Genomic DNA, 6,947 nt, shown 5'->3' on the forward strand with positions numbered 1-6,947 from the left:
CCCCACAACAAAGTAATTTGCAAGCGGACACCGCGAGAGGGCATGAAACAAAGCGCCCAGAATGAGAGGCTTCGGAGGAAGCCTGACGAATGTGAGACGTTCCTACTGAAATCCAGCTTTCCCGTCAATAAGAACAAAAGTAGTAAAGAGTTAGCTTTGTGATTTTAACATTAGTGACACACGGACACTCACTGCAGCGTGTCAGAAGCGGAGCCGACAGGCCTGCCTATCCTGAAGAAAGAAGAAGAAGATTAAGGGGAATTTATTTTATTTATTTATTTTATTATAAATAAAATAATATTTTATTATATTTATACCCCCGCCCTCCCCGCGAACGGGCTCAGCAGCAGCTTTCATTACAGCAGCTTTCAAATATTTAAGAGGGTGTCAGAAAGGACACCCTTTGGCCACCCAATGAGAAGGGAGCCCTCACTGGAGAAGACCCTGATGCTGGGAAAGATTGAAGGTCAAAGAAGACAGGGACGGCAAAGGATGAGATGGTCAGACAGTGTCATCGATGCAACGAACATGAAACTGAGCAAACTTCAGAGGACGGCGGAAGACCGGAAGGCCTGGCGTGATCTGGTCCATGGGGTCGTGAAGAGTCAGACTCGACTGTGTGACTGAACAACAACAGAAAGGACAGAGGGAACACGGGCTCATCATATTCACCGAGGACCAATGCTCCCTCTAGGCTGTGGAGTCCTGTGAGCAGAAATTCTACTTTGTGAGCGACTGGCATTAGAGTTGTGGGCGAGCGATTTGGCCACTGCATAAATTAGCTTGCTCTGGAGCCCTCCTTCCTGAGCTAAGGCAAAAATGTGTGAGCCGGAGGCTAAAAAACTGCGAGCTAGCTCACATTAACTCAGCTTAGAGGGAACACTGCTGAGGACGTTGTCAGACTCCCCACAAAGGCCCTTCAGAGGCAAAGCTGGAGTTAAACTCCGTAGAAGCACTTCAGGCCGCCTAGAGAGCTGACAGAACAACTTTTTCTTGGGAGTAAAGGAGGCTACTTTGAGGAAAGGACGTAATGGGGACCCCGTGGCATGGCTTATTCAGGAGCTAGGGCAGAGGGGGCCTATGGCAGTAGTTTGCAAATTTTTGGAATGGTGACCAGTGTTCCCTCTAAGCTGAGTTAGTGTGAGCTAGTTTTTTTTGCCTCCAGTTCGACGCATTTTTGTCCTCGCTCAGGAAGGAGGCCTCCAGAGCAAACTAATTTAATGCAGTAGCCACAACTTCAATGCCAGTAGCTCACAGAGTAGAATTTTTGCTCATAAGGCTCCACAGCTTAGAGGGAACATTAATGGTGGCCCACAAGTACACATTTACTTGGCATGGGGACCTATCCAGGGCCAGTCCAAGCTCTTTTGGGGGGGGGGGCACCTGAGGTGAACTATGACCTTGTTGCCCATCTGGTCTACGGCTGCCAGCCAGGTGTTGTTGAGAAACCCACAACCATCACACAAAGGGTGCAGCTGCCCCCAAGCAAGTGGCATTCCGTTTCCCCCCTCCCTCCGGCTACTAACATGAAGTTACTAGTTGCCGGACAGATCTTCCCAACTCATTGCCACAAGGAGAGGTGGAAGGCAAGAATGTAAGATCCTGGGGAGGAGGAGGAGGAGGAGGAAAGAATGACGCCAAGGGCAGGAGCGGCCATTCGGGAGGGCTGGCCTGCAACACACTTTCAGAGGCTTTGCGAGCTACTTCTGGGCTCTGACCCACAGGTTGGGACACACACGGGTCTGTGATATAGACAGGGTCACTCTCGCCTGCCTCTCTAGAACTGCACCACCACATGCACCTGGACTCATCAGACCGGATCCAGCTTTTCCAAATGCTTAGACTTGTTTTCCCTTGTGTGCTTATCATCTGCGCGTCTACAGCACAGGGTGCACAGATCCTGGTTCACAACTGCACGCAGGCAACCTGTCACTGTGCGTAAAGGTCCACGGACCGGGGACGCGGATCCCAACGACAGAAAGCAGAACAGAACGTGGATTCTCAAACTCTTCTCAGAATTACACACCAAGGAACGGCATTGAAGCAGAGCTGCAGCTTCCCCCAAAACCAGGCTGGTGAAACGGGGCAAACCATCAACGCGAATCAGTGAGGCCGCGCCTCTGCAGAAAGGCATCCCACCCATCCTTGTCTTGGCTCCTAAGGAGAGAAAAGGTTCCACCTGCCTCAAGGCCCTGTTTCTCCCAGGAACATATCCCTTTGAGGTACTCCATATTTTGAGAATCACCGACAGGGCTTTCCAGTAATGGTTTAACACGGCCTCAGCCATTCTGTCTAGGAACAGCGCTACTAAAATACAATGGCGCAAGTGTACAATGCGCCTCAACCCTTTGGACTTGGCTCATGGCACGCTTGGCCAAGGAAGGGTGGCCACCCACTGCTGAGTATTTTCAGTATCTCAGAGATAATTTTGCCGCAGGGCATCCTGCTTCAGAAACTGGGCTAGCTTGCCTGCGAGGTGTAATCTTCAACAACCAGGAGTTCTGCTCACCATAACTGTTCTAACATTTTGCACAGAATCTTATTAGCTGCTGTAACCATTTTGCCACCTGCTGGCAAGGAGGAGATTGGATTTATACCCTGCCCTTCACTTGGAGTCTCAGTGGTTTACAATCTCCTTTCCCTTCTCCTCCCCCTCCCCACAACAGACACCCTGTGAGGTAGGCAGGGCTGAGAGAGCTCTTTCCAGAACTGCCCTTGAGAGAACCAGCTCTGACAAAACTATGGCTTGCCCAAGGTCATCCAGCAGCTGTAAGTGGAGGAGTGGGGAATCAAACCCGGTTCTCCCAGATTAGAGTCCGCGCACTTAACCACTACACCAAACAAGAGAACAAACAAACAAACCCCACTCTGCAAGATACCGGGAGGAGCGACATAGCGTTTATCAATAACAAAGCAGATTTTCCCTGCCAGTACCTGACACCTGACTTGAACGAACATCACCTATCGTCCCAAACCTTCTCCAGTTCCATCAGAATAGATTTCTTTATTGACGTCCTTTATCTGACAGTTGCTATTTGTAATTGGTGATCGAAGTTTGAGTCCAATGGCACCTTTAAGACCAACAAAGTTTAATTCCGGGTATAAACTTTCCTGTGCATGCACGCTTCCTGAGATATCCAAAGAAGTGTGTGCGTGCACAGAAACGTATACCCAGAATTAAATTCTGTTGGTCTTAAAGGTGCCACTGGACTCAAACTTTGTTCAATTGCTTCAGACCAACACGGCTGACCCACTTTAATCTGTCATTCCTGAAGTTAGAGAAACTCCAGGCAAACACGGCCTCCAAGAAACCCCAGTAGAACTGCCTTTTTGCTTAATGTGAAACAGCGTTTTTGAGATGTCTGGACAAGAGGTGAGTACAGTTGGCTCGACAGTCATACAGCATATTGAAATATATGCATAAAGGAAGACAGAGAGGACCATGTAGACCATACAACACATTACTGGAAAAGCAGGGGAGAGAAAGACAGTGTCAGTCCAACCCGCTCTGTTTGCCAAGGCAGAGTGCTGGCTTTCCTTATACTTGTTAAAGCTCCCATGTGAGGCCGGGCTTTGCAACGCAGTGGTCTGGCTTCTCTTGCCTCCCCCCCCCCCCCGCCCCCCGGCCCAATCCAAGAGATTTCTCATGGACTTGCTCCAAGCAAATCAAAACTTTGGCAGTCAAAACCCATCTCGGTTCACAGAGACCCGTATCTTAACAGAACAAGCCATTCCAAAACAGCAGTCAAAATCAGCTGCCGCCCTCCTCTCTCTTCTTCACAAAGCCACCCGGCCTCATAATGGTCACTTGTTGTGTCTCATGTTCACAAGAACAAAGACAAGCTGTGTTAGGTACTTCTGTAGGGGACACCGGATGAGCGGCTGGCTCAGTCTGCGGCATCCACATGCAGAGAGGCAGAAACAATCGTGAATGGGAGTGGGCCACATTGGCGTATCCTTCTCTTTAAAACAAAAGCAGAGGCCTTCATTTTGCACCTTGCCTCATGAAATCCAATGGAAGGAAAACAACATCGTTCGCCCAATAAGCAGCGGAGACAGAGAGAACCCAGCGGGCTTCACACCGAAGAATTTTCCTTCCGGATTTTTTCTCTCTCTGCTCGTCTACGTAGCTCTTTGGGACAAGAGTCGAAAAGCCTCCTTAAACCAATGGCCTTAGAAGTAAGCTCCTGGATTTCTCCTTACTTCATTTGCTCCAGCTGACAACATGAATACCTCGAGCCAGGGGTCATTTCGTAGAAAAAGAGGTGCAGGAGCATATTAGCACAACTCATTAGCATAACTTATTTGCATATGCCACACCCCCTGACATCGCCGGAAGTGTGTCAGAAGGCAACACCCACCGCTCAGGCTCCACTGGACTGTTTTGGATTGCTAGCTAGTGGGGGGGGGGGGACGTGCAGATCTGTCCCCGCAGAGGAGGGAGAGCTTGTACCTGAATAAAACTTGGTCTTAAAGGTGCCACTGGACTGTTTTGGACCGGGGGGGGGGGAGAGAGCTCTGCAACTTATCTGGCTGCTTCTTGCTCTGACTGAGGGCTGCTGGGAGCAGGGGGTGGGGCTTGTTGCATGTGCCCGCCCCCTGGGCTCTTTACTGCCGGAGCTCTGCTCCTGTGTGCTCCTGAAGGAAATGACCCCTGCCTCGAGCAAAGAAATGGAGAGTTATCAAACTGTCCACTGCTAACCTCTTCCACTGAATTAGAACTGATATTGCCGGGACAAATTTTGGTGGCAAAAAAGCAAGAAATGTACACTATCACTGATGTTCATTTTGGTACTGCTTCTTGTCCGCACGCTTTACAGAGTGACATAAGCAAAAAAATGAGTTCCTATCACCAAAGGAAAAACAGGGGCAGGGTCGGTTTGGAGACATGCCCAGAGATCATTATTATAACCACCCCATCACCTAATAGCTTGGTTAAACGGAATAGCTAACACACAGCAGCGATCGTACACAGAGCTGATTCACAAGGGAATACACACCTTTGAACACCTGTCTTTTGTTTATTTAGCAGTCGATGGTTTCTGACTGTATGTATGAACTGATTCCCTTGACTGGTATTGAGCTTTGAGGTGACACTAACATTCAAAGATCGGCGTGTGGTGTCAGCTCTGGGTTGGCTCACCAATATGCGTAAGCCACCATCTGACAGCTGCAGCCCCTCAGTGACGAATGCACACGTGCATATTTCCCTCACAGAGCCTCCAGATCTTGCAAACCGAGTAACTACTCGACAGGACGTGCCTATTGCTCCATAAGCACCATCGCAGACTGAGGGTGTGAACCGGCCCCTCAAGATAATGGTACCGAACCCCCTCGGAAGCCTTTTTAAAATCGGTTTGATCCAGGCATGCAAATATAACTGTCTGGCTTCAGCGGCTGTTAACATCCCCGGATGCGGTGCTGTGTAGATCAAGGGGCCGCTCCCCTCCCCTCCTCATTTCAAAGAGCGATTCACGAGACTACCAGAAATATTATGCAAGAATGACAATACAGGCCACCGGCCCAGAGAAAAGACTCTTGGCGTAGCTATGCTCAAGAGGCAGCTCTGCGGTTCGGGAGTTCATTTTGCAGTTCCATTTTGTCAGATGCTTTAGGCTGGTCCTGCATTGGGCAGGGGGTTGGACTAGATCAGAGGTGTCGAACTCATTTGTTATGAGGGCCGGATCTGACATAAATGAGACCTTGTTGGGCCGGGCCATGCATGTCATAAAATGTAAAGCCAGGTAGCGGAGATATCAACTTTATAAAGGACACAAACGCAAGGTGTTTTTTAAACTTAAAATAAAAACATGCTTAAAACATTAGCTCTCTTGCAATAATTTTATTTGACAGGGTCTGATAACTGACACCTCTTGCTCTGAATTATTGCATCAAAATGTCCGTGCTGTTGCTGTCTTGAGTATGCTGTTCAGGTGCGTATCTGTAAGCTGCAAATCTACGATGACGCAGCAGCGGCAGAACTGGAAGAAGCAGCAGAAGACAGCCGGTTCCACTGTGGGCCTGATAGAAGCCCTCCGAGGGGGGGCCTGATGCGGCCCCTGGGCCACATGTTTGACACCCCTGGTCTAAGAATCCTCTAAAACGAGCCACAGAATAAACTACTGCAAAACACAGTATGAAAGAGCAGTCCTTGTAGCAGAGCAACAGTAGCCTGCTTTAGACTGGAAGGGAGGAGATGCTACAGGAGAGAGGGGCACTTCAAGTAGACTGAAGGACAGACAAACAAGGCTGAAAGCTACTTGGCTCACAAACCTCCCGGGGCACTGAATTTGCTTACATTAAAGGGCTTCTTCGGCTGTGCGTGCCAGGATTCCTTCAGTGCTTCGAGGCAGCCAGCTGTACCTGCAGCTATGCACCAGAGCCAAGTTCCTTTGGCCAACGAGCTTGAACAGTCCCATAACGCAGCAGCGGGGGAAAGCACCAATAATTGCTTGCAGAGAAAGGAAGTCGGCTCTCCGGCCCAGCAACTCTCAACCAAATAGCTCTTTTCAAAACCCGTTTTCCCACAGAAAGCTCGGGGAGTAGGAGGTCTGTGGCTTAATTGGAACCAGTTAAATGTGCGTCTATCTCCCCCCCCCCCCCCCCGCATCTTAGCGCGGTGAGTCTGACTAATTAGGTTGTTTTCAGGTGAGACATGGCAGAGTCTTGCTTTATCAAATCAGGATTGTGCCACTGCCAATCGTTATCTGCCTTCCCCCCACCTTCTCCAAGTCGGGTCAAGCGTCCTTGCCAATTTCGCTGGCTGTAAACTAACTTTATCGATCATCGCCGCACCACTGGGGAGGGGCTGTGGCTCTGTGGAAGCGCCTCTGCTTGGCACGCAGAAGCTCCCAGGTTCAATCCCCGGCATCCCCAGATAAACGGGTAGCGTGGTAAGGTAAAGGTTTTCCCTTCCTCGCAAGCCAGTTGAATCCGACTCTAGGGAT

The sequence above is a fragment of the Gekko japonicus genome, unplaced genomic scaffold, assembly GCF_001447785.1.
Source record: "Gekko japonicus isolate JY-2015 unplaced genomic scaffold, Gekko_japonicus_V1.1 scaffold3065, whole genome shotgun sequence".
In the NCBI taxonomy this organism is placed as follows: Eukaryota; Metazoa; Chordata; class Lepidosauria; order Squamata; family Gekkonidae; genus Gekko; species Gekko japonicus.